This window comes from Cygnus atratus, chromosome 8, assembly GCF_013377495.2.
Source record: "Cygnus atratus isolate AKBS03 ecotype Queensland, Australia chromosome 8, CAtr_DNAZoo_HiC_assembly, whole genome shotgun sequence".
Lineage (NCBI taxonomy): Eukaryota > Metazoa > Chordata > Aves > Anseriformes > Anatidae > Cygnus > Cygnus atratus.
The window spans coordinates 18,179,589-18,193,606 of NC_066369.1; the positions used below are offsets into that span (position 1 = coordinate 18,179,589).

At 41.7% G+C, this 14,018-nt stretch overlaps 1 protein-coding gene across 10 annotated transcripts in view; it reads left to right on the forward strand.

Moving 5' to 3' along the window:
• Window positions 1–666: 666 nt before the first annotated feature.
• The window catches only part of TTLL7 (tubulin tyrosine ligase like 7), a 72,540-nt gene continuing 59,188 nt past the window's right edge, over window positions 667–14,018 (forward strand). For 6 of the 10 annotated variants that reach the window (XM_050712366.1, XM_035537966.2, XM_050712365.1 and 3 more), the window contains exons 1-2: window positions 909–1,080; window positions 9,704–9,744. The gene's annotated coding sequence lies outside the window, so the exon portion shown is untranslated. Of the gene's footprint in view, window positions 1,081–9,703; window positions 9,745–14,018 lie in introns of all 10 variants that reach the window. The other 4 variants (XR_004777300.2, XM_035537963.2, XM_035537968.2 and 1 more) reach the window with 1 other exon arrangement.

Below are 14,018 nucleotides of genomic sequence, written 5' to 3' on the forward strand. Positions count from 1 at the left end.
TTTGCAAGACCCCCCAGCCTGTTCCTATTAAACTAGCAGCTTACCTTGCAGGATGTTAAAGCAGGAGGAGAAAAAAGATACACTGCTGACCGACTCACAATTACATTTTCAATCAACTTTACGTGCTTTGCATCATTTTAGCAGGTTTCAAATTGTCATATTTCCTCGGTGCTAGGTATTAAAAAATATTAAAAATCTTTATTTGATGGATGTTTCTCCTTTTTTTTTTTTTTTTATTAAATTTCTGCTGAACCATTTATGTCATTAGGTCACGCGTCTTATGCTAGGATGCAAAACATTGTAGAAAAAGCCTGAAAGGGCTCTTCCGGAGTTGCCTACAGCACGCAGAGGTTTAAACACTGGTTATAAGACCAAACGGGAAGGGGAAAAAAAAATATTGAAAATTGACGGAAATCAGCACAGATCCAGGGATTTCAGCGGCGGCCCGAGCTGTCGCCCGCGGTACCGTGAGCACCCGGAGCCTCCTCCAACACTCCCCGGCACTGGGGCAGGGCTCGGGAGCACCCCGGCTGCCAGAGTCAGCCCCGGGGAGGGCCGAAGCGGGCGGTAAGGGCGGCTCTGAGGGGAGGAGCGGGAGGACGGCAGCCCGCCAGCAGCGGACCCGTCCCCCCCTGAGGCGCGGTGGCTGCGTCCCGCTCGCGTTCCCGGGCAGGGACACGGCGTGGGCCGCTCCCACTGCCGGCCGCGGCGGGGGAGGCAGAAGGAGACCGGCGGCTCCGAGGGGCTGGTCCCGGTCCCGGTGCCGCCTCACTCCGCGCCGGGTACACCGCGCGGCTCGGTGCGGTCACGTCCCCGTGTGGGCGGGCTCGGCCTCCTCGGCGCCGCCCGGCCGGCCCCCGGCGGTGTCCCCCGCGCAGGGAATGGTTTGTCCCTGCCTCCCAGCCCTACGCTCCCGCTCCTCCTCCCGCTAGTGCCCGGCTCGGCGGGCGGCGGAGCGGGTGGTGTTGCCCGGGGGGCTCCGCCGCACCTCACCTTACCTCGCCGCACCGCCCCTCACATCACCGCGCCGCCCGTGAGGCGCCCCCCGAGAGGAGCGCGGTGCCGGGGCCGCCTCGCCAGGTAACGGTGAGGGGAGCGGCGGGGCGCCTGCATCCCCCCCTCCGCCCGTGCCGCCCCTGCCGGCGGCCGTTTAACCGCCGTCTCCCCTCAGCCCCCTGCCCGCCGGCAGCCGGGGGGGCTCCGCCGACAGCCGGGCTGCTGTCCCCGGGGAGAGGCGGCGGAGCGGGGCGGCTGCCCGCCGTGATTCAGCATCGCCGCCTGCACTGGAGGATGAGGAAGAGGAGGAGAAGGGCGGCGGGGAAGGGGGGGGGGCGGGGGAACGGGCGTCAGGGGCGAGAGCATGGCTGGGGGGACCGGGGAGCGAGCACCGAAACGGGGGGTGTGCCCTCGGGAGTTGTGGCCTCGGGGTTTGCATCCGCAGTCCGGCATCTCTAGCGGGGGGCTGGCGGGCTGGGGCCAAATGGTACCAAATGGTACCGAAAATCTGCTGGCAGAGGTGCCCGGTGGAGGCTAGATGTAGGGCAAGCTGGAGCTCTGGCGATGTCAGTCTCCTCGTCCTGTGCTCGCTGCTGGTGGCTGAAGGTCCGTGCTGGGTCAGTTTCTACATTTGAAGCCTCACAGAACTGTGAGCAAAAGGGGAGGCGGTTGATGCTGCATTTGAACGTGTTGCTGAGCTCAAAAACCGATATAGGGTCTCAGTTCTGATCACGCTTGTGCCTTTCTTATGTACTTGCAGTTTGACTACCGAAATCCGAATGTGTTGCTTCTCAAAAATACCCAAACCAGCCATGCGAAAAATAGCTGATACAGTATTCCTTTCTGCCCCAAACCTTAACTGATTGTTAGCACCTGCAGGTGCTGCCTATCCAACTAACACTCACAGAAATCTCACTGGCTGTTCTCGCAACCGAAAGATGAGAAGTACTTTTGTGTGCATGAATTGGTTGTCACCCAAATTCTGTAACGTTATCTCAAAATCTACAGAGTGGTTTGGCATCAGTAGTTTTTGCCCCCGTTTCGGGTACAAGGATGTAGTTTTTCTTCCTAGAAATCCTATTTCCCAGAATAGAAAATATGAATGGAATACCTATCAATATTACTGTGAACAAAAGTATGACAGAAGCAGTTGTAGTGCCAGGGGTTTTTCCTACGTGGTGAGCAAACATACCATCTATGCTAGTAGAAGAAGCTATTAATTTTGAAGCCAGATTCTCTGAAGACAAATGCTGTAATGTTTCAGGAAATGATGTGAGCTGCCTCACATATAGTATGGGAATTCTTCCTTGAGGAAGGAGTTTTTTTTTACCTGTAGGTATCAGTGATATTATGCAAGAAAGTCTAGACCACTGGTTGTCAGATTTTTTCTTGTTCCTTTTTGAAAGATGCCCCCTTTCTATATTTCTGATAGTTTGGGTACATGCCACGTACTTCCAAAGAGGTCTACCCATCAATTTGGAAGTGTTAAAGAGGCCAGGAGATCAGGCCCATCAGCAGCTATTTGGTAATTATACTGGCAAGTGAGGAACCATTTCAGTAGTCTGCGGCTCAGGTTTGCAATTAACTAATGGTTTGTTCCCCATCTCTTCCAAAGTGACCGGTGTTAAATGGGCAGCATAGATTAGGTTGTGGACAAGTCTGAAGAACTGGGATGTGAATTGGTCAACAAGCAGTTGGACAATAAACCATCTTGAAATCTTTTTGTATAAATATGATTTCTTCTAAGATCTTTTTCACGCTGTAAGTTTATAATGAAAGCCATAAATATTTATTTTGAAGATGAAATGTGGCATACTTATGGTGCCCGCTGAAAGTGCCTGCTTTGAGCTGTCAGCACCAAGAAAGACTGAAGCATGATTTCTTGATTTAAATCATCTCCATCTGGGGGTATTTATTATATGGTTTAAAAATGTCTGCAGCATACATATGGCAAATGAGTCATTTTTTGTACTTCCATGCTTTCTGATGTTCTGTTTTTTCATTTTTTTCCCATTATAACGTTGTATTAATAGATTCTTTTATATGTATGCATTCATACAGATTAAGAACATGTTGTTAAAGGATGGAAATCCTTAGAAAACCAAGAAAATTGAAATGAAATCTTGATGTCTGAAAAAGAGAAATTAATGATAGCATTTCCCCAGCTACCTTGTATCTACTTGCGTAAAACTAATGTCTTGTCTTCAAAAATGGGTGTGACAACGTGTTGCAATGTGAACCACTAATGTTTTTTGATTTTGTGCTACAATTTTATTGGTGTAAAGAAAAAATATTGACATCAACAATGCTTATTTTCTGTGTCTTCAAGTTTCTGCAGACCTTCAGAATATTTGGAGAGTTATCACTGCCCTGAAGTGTTGTGACTTTTGGGCCAATCCTAAATCATAAAAGCACTAAAATCATATTGATAGGCTTTATTTCACTCCATAAAGAAAAAAATGAGTGCTTGTCAGTCTTTTACTTTTTTCATGAGGTATTTCCATCATCCAGAGTTGACACAGAGACTCTATAATGGTCTGAGCGGGGAGGGATTAATCTTTTCCTGAAAGAGGGCAAGAGTCTGTGTGAAGATAGTGGGAGTTCATTTTATTTGGAAAGATGCATACAAACTGTCAAAGTTCAGAAAATTCATTGCAAGTACCACAGCATATTTTTCAGACGATATTATCTGGATTTTGGTTTTCCCTTATGAACTTCAGAATATCTGGCAGGAGGTTCACTTTTATTTTCCATACACCTCAGAAGTTAATTGGGGCTGTTTGACTTCCAGCAGTAGGATTTAAATTGGGCCTTATTAATTAGGAGGAAGCTCTTTAGAGCTCCATTAATGCTCAACTAAAACCTTGCCAGAATGGTAATTCACAGCTATTCCTTTCGCAGACATTATGAGCTGCCTTTAAAGTTTACTGGAACCTTTTTAACATTAATATTTAAAATATTAATGTATTTTAGATTTAGAACTGAATTCATTGATCTTGACTACACTGGTGGGTAAGAGAAGCATCTGTAACTGAGAGTGGATGCGGGAGGAAAAACCTGTGACATGTCATGGTCAGCCTTTGTGTTGGTTGGATATTTGAGCAAATCTGTGTTCCACAGTAGTTACCCTTCTTAGAACTGGAACCTTTTCAAGACGAGGAGGCTTCATGCTGCCTTGCTCTACTGGATACTCTTCTTTGTGGTGGTAGTTGTAGGAATCCTCAGCCTCTGTAGGGCCTAAAGTGTTTGATATTTTGCCTGTTCCCGAAGTTATTGCTTGCAAAAGAGTTTCAATTGCCTTCTGTGTTCATACACCTATACAAAGGCGTATACAAACTGCCATATTAATTTATACATTTATAGATGCTTTTGCTCTTGCCTTGAATTCCATATACCAGGAAACAAGGTCTTGCATAATAGAATAATTTCTTGGTTTTGCATTTTAAAGGATTAAATAAAGTGGGCATAGTAGTCCTTGCCTTCAGTATCAGTTTTAGTCTGAATATGGTATGTCCAAAATGAAGACGCACATATATAGTTGTAACCTTTCTTTTCATGTGCTAAAGGTATAAGTTTCATTAGTTTAAAATGTTAAAAACATAGGTATTCCTTTAAAAAAAAAAAAGCTTTGCTTCAAAGGTAATATTTCAGAATATATTCACGTTTCTTATGATCAGCATTCACCTCTGGGAACAAGGAAACAGTGCTCTTAATGGTGAACGCCAGTTAACAATAATAATGAAAGAAATACAAAAGAAAGCTCCTTTCTGATTTAGGACTTTTTTTTTTTTCTTTATTTTCTTTCTGTGGATTAAGTGGCATGGCAACTCCCACTTATGTTTGAATTTGGTCTTGGAAGGATTCCAGAAAGAAGCCTCATATGTACCTCTGCTCAAATGCACTTTGGATGGTTGTATTACTGTTAATTGATAGAAAAACTGATGCCTAAAAGGATGAAGTGCTTTATGCTGCAATTTAGAAGCCCCTTCTGGCCAGCAGGACTCACAGAGAGAACCAACAGTCACTTTTAAGAAGAAAGAAAAACTAAACCCACTTCTCATCTATAATAAATGCTACAGAAAGAATTAAGTGGGGTGTGGGCTTCGGAGTTAGATGCAGCTATGTGTTGACAAGTTTGTTTTCATCCTTGCTTAGTAGCAAAATGCTAAATATATTCTTCTTTAGTTACATTAAAGCATGTTTCCTTCCAACTCTGCCCTTCGGATGACACATGTTTGTTTTATTTTTAGCACTTGAAAACCAGCGCAGTAATATCCCTATAGGGTGCAGTGAAGGCATTGGAGTATAGCATGAGAAAATGGAATCAGATGCTTAATACTGAATTTATGCAGTTGAAAAGGCGAAAATCTAGATCCTAGTGATGAACACAAAATAAAAGGTGGACTGGCAGGGCAGAAGATTGTGAGATTTGTTGGGGAAATTGTGCTTATTTACCTGCTCAGAATGGACTTCTGAAAAATACATGGGAGAGCTATGTGATGGGAGTCTCTGCGTTTTCTTGGATTTTTGTGGGCACTTGTCATGTATTTAGTGTTCATTGAATGCGAAATTTCTGTGAATTTGTTGTATTGTTTTATCCTTCCAAGCTTTTCTGGGCTGGGGGGTGGTGGTGTTCTAAAGCGCATGATATTAATTTTTGATGGAAGAGGTCTGAAAAATATGCAACTTATTCACCTGGAAAAAGCACCCTTTCTAATAACGTTTTATATTGTGTGGCTTTTTAGAGAAATATAATATTATTGTAACTTTTTATCTTTCTGTTAACTGAAGTCTTTGAAAGACTATAAAACACTAGCAAGTATTGACAATTAGGCATGAATTTGAATAAAAGATTTTCTTGAAAAATCAAAAAGAGTGATCTGAGAACATGACTTTGGTACGTTTTGTACCATTTTAAAATGGAAACATATGCTGAAAAGAAGATTTCTAAGGATGGATAGGATGTGTTCAGTGAGTAAAATAAGGCGTTACTGCATGAAGGAACAGGAATCAGTGCTATTTTTGGGCTGTTGCAAGGACTTTATAAGAGTCAAACATCTTGTAGATGCTGCTCTACATCAGTATCCTACAAGTAAAGAAACGGAAGAAAAATAAAGGAACAATACAGAGCTGGATTTAAAAATTTGGACGCTGGTTGAGAAATGATCCAGTTAATGACCTCAAGCAGGCATTGAAATCCTGTGTATTACTTTCTACTGTTGCCTCCTGAGCTGAAGAGAAAATGAAAGGGCATTACAGCCTTTTTGCCAAAAATAGCATTTATGAATACAAAAACATATAGAAAGCAAGTCTTCGGTATTTTCTGGGAAAATGTAGTAAAATTTACCAGAAATGAAAATAAAAGAATATATATTGTCATGAGTGTGTGGAAATGTCTGCTGCAGATAGCCAGCACACTATTTAGTTTCATCGATAAAGAAGATTCAAATTCCAGTCAGTCATGGGCACGCATAGATAATGCTGCTCCGGCTACTGGCAGATGACAGATCAATAGTCTAGCTGAGGCAGGCTGTCTGCAACAGTTTGATGGAAGAAAATGGGGACTGTGACAATATGTGGAACTACCGGGAGAAGTCCTCTGTGTGAAGAAACTTCAGAAATATTGCCAAAGAGGAAACTTGATTGTTAGAGCCCCGAGGGTGCTCGGAGGTCCTACCAGCACTGACAAGTCCTGCCTGGATCCTCCTGCTTTGTCCCTACCCATGGATCTAAGGATACTGTACCAGCTTAGGCCAAGGCTTCAGCTGCTCTCTGAGGTACGTCACAGGAGTGCTGGTCTCCAGCTCAGCCACAGCCGTGCCCACGGCCCCCTTGATCTGGACCCTGGATCACGGGCTGACTTCCCAGCTCCACCTCAGACCTACCGTGTCACCAGGGACCTGCCCAGTGACACTGCACTGTGTCTGACTGTGGTTACTGTCATCGCACGTGGTGCTGCCCTTGACCTGTTGATCGATTTCACACCTTGACCACAGATCTGCCTCATCACCACAAACTTGTCTGTAGATCTGACTCCTGACTGAAGCAGGCTCCCATTCCTGGGGCTGACCTCCTCACCTGGCTTGGGTACCGGGGGTGGCCCTGGCTGACAAGGTTCCTGCCCCGCTGGTCTTTTATTGCACTTGGTTCCTGGTCCATCATTTTTCAGGGAGTAACTGTCCCTTGCCACTACCTGACTCTGAGGTTTTTCATCAGGTGTTCTAGCGGTGAAACGGAAATAGTTTGAGAAAAGTACAGAGTTTTAGCACATAGGTTCACTAGAGACTGGGTTTCGACCAGCTTCTGCAAGCAAAAGCTCATGGAGTCCGTGATCAGTGGGAGCTTTCCTGAGGAAAAGAGGCTGCCTGGAGACAGGGCTGGAAAGCTGAGTAGCAGTCATCCTACCAAATGGAGAACGGTTGTCAGAGCTAAGTGGGCAGGGAAGTGGAGGCTGGATCATATTAGCTCTATGCAATGCCACCAGAACGCGTCACAAAGCAAAAACAAGACTTGACACAAACCCCCAAACTGCATTGAAAACTTTAAAACTATTTTTTTAATAACTGCAATTAACTTTGTAATTAGTGGATTGCTAAAGAGTTTTGACATCTTACATTACTGAACACTTGGGAAGATTGTATGTATTTGATTATTATTAAAAATACATGGAAGTTGTACCAAGCATCACGCTCTGTTGAGAATACAGAGTGTATTACACAAGGAGTTCTGCAATAAAATATTTAGATAAACAACTGAGGAAGAATTGGAGAGTGCATTCATTTGTTGGAAATCTGACTTGGTTTTATTAACTGCAAAGAACTGGAAGCATGCTAGCACCAATCAAAAGAACCATGTTGTTGAAAGCATCTCGGGATTCACCAACATGACATAAACAGCTGGATTTTAAATAAGAAGGAAAAATAGTAACGTGGATTGATCCAGATGACTTTAAGCTGACTTAAACAATGTAAACTAGAGTCATTCCTAAAGCAGCTTTCCGCCCCCCCCCCACCCCAGCATTGAAATCTGTGCAGATTTCGCTGCCAATTCTGTGCTTGCACAGGAAATTGTGTCACAGTTGGTTGCGCTGAGTTTCTTCTGATAACTTGCCCACCATTTCAAAGTTCTTGAAGTCATCTCTTCTTCAGTTTTGAAAGATGTACCTGTCAAACCATGGGCCAAGTAGAAGTCTTAATTCTTCTGTTTTACTATTATCTTTGTATTTATTTATTTATTTATTTAATTTATTTTTTTGTGGAGAAACATTTCCATGCAGAGCAACTTGGATGGGATTCATCTCATCGATGTTTATACAGCTCCAGTGCAGATACCTGCAGCTGCCAACCCTGACTGCCTGTAGGCTGACTGTGAAGGCAGCCCAGGGAAATTAGCTCAAATGTCTACAATGTAGATGAATCCACCATTCTTCTTTATATTTAAGGAATAGATGTTATTACAATGTCACCTGTGGGATTTCATTGTAGTGTTTTTTACCTACTAGTTGATGTGAATGGGAAAGCTGTACATACTTCTCATGAGTTGGGGAAAATAGCAACAAACTGTGGTAGAGCTGTGGAATTTTCAGAGCCTTATTTCTTTGCATATTTTCACTGTAGGTAAATACATATTTGATTTTCTATTTAACTTGAATGTGCAAGCAAGAAAGGCATTCCGTGCGGTGTAGAGAGAATGTGTACTCTTAGAGTTCATAAATGAAGCAGGGGAAGCAAGAGGCAATGTCTCTTATGTGTGCTGTAGCCTTTGCACATCATGTTCCCGGCTTTGTTCTGCCTGTATGTGATTCTTGAAGGATGGCAACACAACTAGAAGCACTGAGAGCACTTTATGTGTGTATATCCCTCTCGATCTCACTAGAATCTGACTCGCTACAATGCTTCGTCTTTGTAGAGCAGATGTAACAGTAGCGGTGCAGTCGGTTTTGTCTAGTACTGCTTCCTCTGCAGAATCTGTGTAAGGGAGTTGAATGCTCTGAAATTGGTTCAAACTTCACGTCACATAGAGATGTGCCACCATTTCCAAAATATCTTTGTTACCGCATGGCTCAAAGAGCTCAGGATTTTCTCACTTTAAAGGTCCTGTGTGAAAACTGTAGTTCGCTGCTTGTTCATATATGTGCGCTGCTTGTAATGCAATGCCAGCATTTGGAAAAAATGGTAGCTTTAGAAATCTGTCAGTATGAACCAGGAAGAGAATCATAACTGTTTTTCTTAGAGCAATTTATGAACTGTTCATCTAAGCTCACTTCTGTGCTACTATTTTATGTTATTGTGGTCTTGACCTCTTAATTCAATTCTACATTTAGAGAAATCATTGTTCTCGTTATAGTACCTAACGCCTTTGGTATAACTCCTTCCCAATCACTGAGTCATTTTCTGTTTTTAGATTTCACTTCACTTTAGCTTATTGTTATGACTAATCCTACTGACTTTCTTCCCACAGCTCTTGTCACACTCTAAGTAAAGTGGAAAAATAATGTATTATTTTCTTATAGCATGTATCATGCCTTTCTCTTTTTTGCTTGAAACAGAGAAAATACCTAGAAAGGGTTAAGGAAGAGATCTAAAAAGTGCTAGGGCTAGGTTAAATGGGAAGGAGCTGCTGCTGCAGCACGTCTTTCCCTGGTGTATGAGCGCTGCCTAAAACTGTATCATCTGTCAATTATTGATAGAAAAATCTGTTTCCGCAGGGCTGACTCTTCTGACGGCCTCAGCAATGCAACACTAGCAGGTAAGTGAATTCATTTTGCTACTTCTGCTGTGGAATTATTTTAAATCTGTTTCCATATCAGTAGGAGGTCTCGGTACTACTATTTATTCTGCTGGATGTAATCTTGTCAGTTAAATTCATGATAAATAAAAATTTTGCACTCTTACCAGTAATTTGTGTGCAGAAGAATTTGGTATATCATACTGCCACATGCTGCTATCAAGTTTTTTTTTTTTTTTTAATATTGCTTTCTATTGTAGGCTATGTTAAGTAAAATGCACTAGCTTCAGTTTGAATGTTTATCTGTTCTGTACAGCACATATTTTGGAATGAGTTCTTTTCTGAGAATCTTGCTCCTATTCTCATTTTTTTTTCCCTCTTCCTCCTCATACATCCTGGAGCTCACAGTTTATCTTTCCTTATAATAAAGAGAGCTAGATTAAGGAGCATCTTCTGAATACAGTAATACAGTAAATCTTTCTATATTAGCTAGGCAAAACATACTTCTGGAAAGCAGCATGGAACTTTTCCTATAGATATATGAATATAGCTATATACTGCTTGCACAGTAACTCCTGTTTCTGAACCTGTGAATATTTCATGAGCTGTGAAATAAGAAGCGCTGCATCTAGACTGCCAACCAGTTCTAAAAGTGATACATGAAGCTTATAATCTTTGTCAAGAAAGAGAGAAGTTCAGAGGCAACTCAGTTATTTTTAGCTGTAATTGTTACTGTGCTGAAGATTTGATTTAAATGAACTATAGTTTTGACCTGTGTTTTAATTATATTCCTGAACTGTGCCACCATCAGGGCTGTTCTGGAGCTGAAACGCTCTGATTTTAAGCCCACAAAAATCAATAGAAATGTCTACATTTTCTTTATTGGGCTATGGAGAATATCCTGTGACATATAGCTTGTTTGTAGTTACCCTCCAGACTTGAGACAAATTTTGTCAGAAGCACAGAAGAATAAACGTTGTAGTATTCCGCCTAAGGTAATTCACTGAAAAAAAACGTGGACCAGTTGTCATCCATGTTTTAGGTTGGGGGGGGGGTTATTATAGCATAATAAGAAATGAGTGTGTTTGTTTCTTTTGACTATTTGAAAAACAGTTAATTCTGCAGCCAGCATGTATTTGCCTGTGTAAGTTTATGCCCTTCTGCTTCACTGAGAGTGTAGTTTCAAAAATTAAGATAAAAGCAGTGAAAAATCAAGTTGAGACCTGTAAATGATTTAAATATCCCATGGCTCTAGCTTCAGGCTGAGGACTGCTATTTCAGTACACTTCTTGAGTGTAGCTCTTAACCAACAGACAATGTCTTTTTGCTATTAAAAACAAACAAGCAAACATGCCAGAGCCAATTGCTTTTAAGTGTTGCTTTTTGGGAGCTGACCAAGATAGATGAGGACAGGGCTAACTGTGATATTGTTCCAAATTTGGATCTGTGGTGCTGCTGTGATTCAAGTCATGAAGGGAAACACGCATACTGAGGTCACTTATCCCCTCAGATTTTGTAGTTATTTTAACTACAAAAAAACCTACAATGCCATTGTCAATATGGTCTCTGACCTGATAAATAAACTGTTCAATACTACAGGGTTGCATCAGTAAGGCTGAGGTTATGATTCAGAAAGTACATTATTCTGATCCTCAGAGTTCAAACATATCCTGGAAAACTACTTTTTGGTAGACTATTCTCATGCTTTTTTTTCTTCTAAGCAAAAATTAAAGCTGGTGTGTAGAAAGTCTGGTGTACGTCATTTCTCTTTCTTGTTTTGGACGTTCTAAGTAATAAGTTTATGTTCAACATTTAAGACGTTATTTTTCGAGGCTTTTCAACTACATGGTATATTTCTCTATCGGTGAGCAATATATATATCCTATTATAGGAACATTTTGTATATTAGAGTCACGTCTCATTACTGATGAAGACAGACTCTCTATTTAGATCCACTAATATGGATTAAAATAGCATAACACAGGGGGTTTGGAACCAATTCAGTCTTTAAAGGATTTTTTTATAAATTGGGTCAATCCAGTTAGAGAGGCTTTTGAGGATTCGCATCCTTTTGAAGCTGCTGATTTTCTCCTGCTTTCATTTGTAAAAACTATTTTCCAATTGGTGGCACCACGTTAAGCCCCAAATATTAAATTGTGGGGAGGAAAGCTTGTTTTCGTTGGAGTGTTTTGTAGCTGCTGGAGTTTCTGTCTAGCTTTTTCAGTTATTTGTAAAATATTACTACCACTGAGTGCTGTTGCAGTAGTGTTTTACTTAGAGTATATCAGCTTGTAAGCATGGTCATTACAATATTAGAGGTCAGGTACCATTCCTCATACATGCATGCAGGCATTCCCGGTGAAGCTGAGCAAATTGATTGATAGTAGGAAGTGTCCGTATAGTATGATAAACAATTCAGTGATCATGCAAGAGCACCTTTCTTGTACTATCATGGTCAAACAGAGCTTGAATAGATGTTTCTTTAAGTGCCCGTGGTACTGTATTCAAGCCATTATTTTTCTTTCTTTTTACAGTAGGTGCTGAAATTGCAAGCTAATGTCTGCCAATTTATATTTCAGGCAGCAGTGGGAGTCTCATCCTTATTGCTAAACTAGCAAACATTATGTTGACAGCGTGTAAAGCAGGATGATGTAATCCTCAACCAGAGTCTTCATGGGCCATGTGTGATGATTGCAGTTTGTGTTCAGGAACGCTGAAATAGGTCCATGAAGTACAGGCCTGTAAAATATAAGATGTAATGGGACCGACTTCATGCAGGGCTAAGGTGTGGATCTTAAAATACAGAGATCCGTAGAAATGATTTGTACTCATGGATCCCTGAACTTGAGGCCATTTTCACACCAAGCCAATGCCACCAACTGGAAGTGAGGAGGAGGAATTTGATGAGTGAGGGGGAGCCTTCTAAAGACTTTTTTTTTCACCCTCCCCCAGGATCACTAGTAAATCTCCCCACATGGCCTATTTATAAATTAAGGAGCTATTGCAAATACATCAGCTTCATTAAAGAATAGCACTCTTTCTGTTATATGAAGATAAATATGTTGATATATGTAAATGTTAAAATGTCCTGAATCATAGGTCCCCGCGATCCCTAGCTCTTCCTAGAGAATTAAATAGTTTGAGAAGTGAATGATAGAAAAAGAAAGAAATAGTTCAATGGCATCAGTGATTGTGTGGTGTACACAACTTAAAATGCCCTGTGATAGGTGGTGCTGTGTTGACATGCTGTAATGAAGAGCATGGACGGTGCACCACGAAGTTGAATGCAGAGCAGAGATCTTCCCACAGGTGCCACAGCTCTATTCCTTTCCTAACTCGCTCTCATTTACCCTTTCCGCTACCAAAAGCACACTTTTAATTATCAGAATTTAATTTTAGTATTACACATAATCATTTTTGCCCATTATTATAATAGGACTCTTGCATCGTTTCTTTCATTAGTAGCAGTAGCTGTCTCACCATGAAAAGCGTTGGGCAGTCTGACATTCCCTACAGTTGCAGTCCTTCACTTCCTACACTTGCGGTCCTTAAGACAAACAAACAAAGGTTCTTCAGCTGTTTCTTTTAAAGAGAATGCTTCCTTGGGGGTGATTGGGGTCCAGCCTCCCTGTGGCTGCTAGGTGTAATACCAGCCACCTGTTGCTTGCAGAGCAAATGTGGCCGATGCACACTAGTGTGTGTTTGTAGGCTGAAAATGCATATGACACTCCAATGCTAATTTAGATGACAGTAGGACGATGGCTGCTATTACTGGGGTGGGTAGCTACAATAAATAAAGATAGGTTTGTATTCAGCAGTGTTCAGTGGGACTTATTGGGATCGTGGAGCAGGAATATGTTCTGTTTTGGAGTTAGTAAAGTGTTCTCCTGCTGATGGATGTCCAGTGTTAAAGACAGTGCTATCAACACTTGTTGAAGTGATGTACAGTAGTAGGAGACCTACGCATTGTCCATGCTGGTTTTTTTTTGTTAGTAGTGAATGATGCAGAAGTATGCTTTCTGAAACTAAAATATTACTACACAAAAACCGGCACTCTGGTTATCTGATCTAATTTGTCAGTATTTTTCCTTGCTATTGTGAATGTTACATGAATTTGAGGTTTGTCAAGTTATTGATTTGTAAGTCATACAGGTTCATTTCACATGCATTTTCATTAATATACTTCCTATGTTCTACTGAACAGGAAATAGGTACGAATATTTTCCTTTTTATTGTAGTTTTCTGATTCTATCTTGCTTTCTTTTTTCCTCTTTTTTCCAATATACAGAATGTAT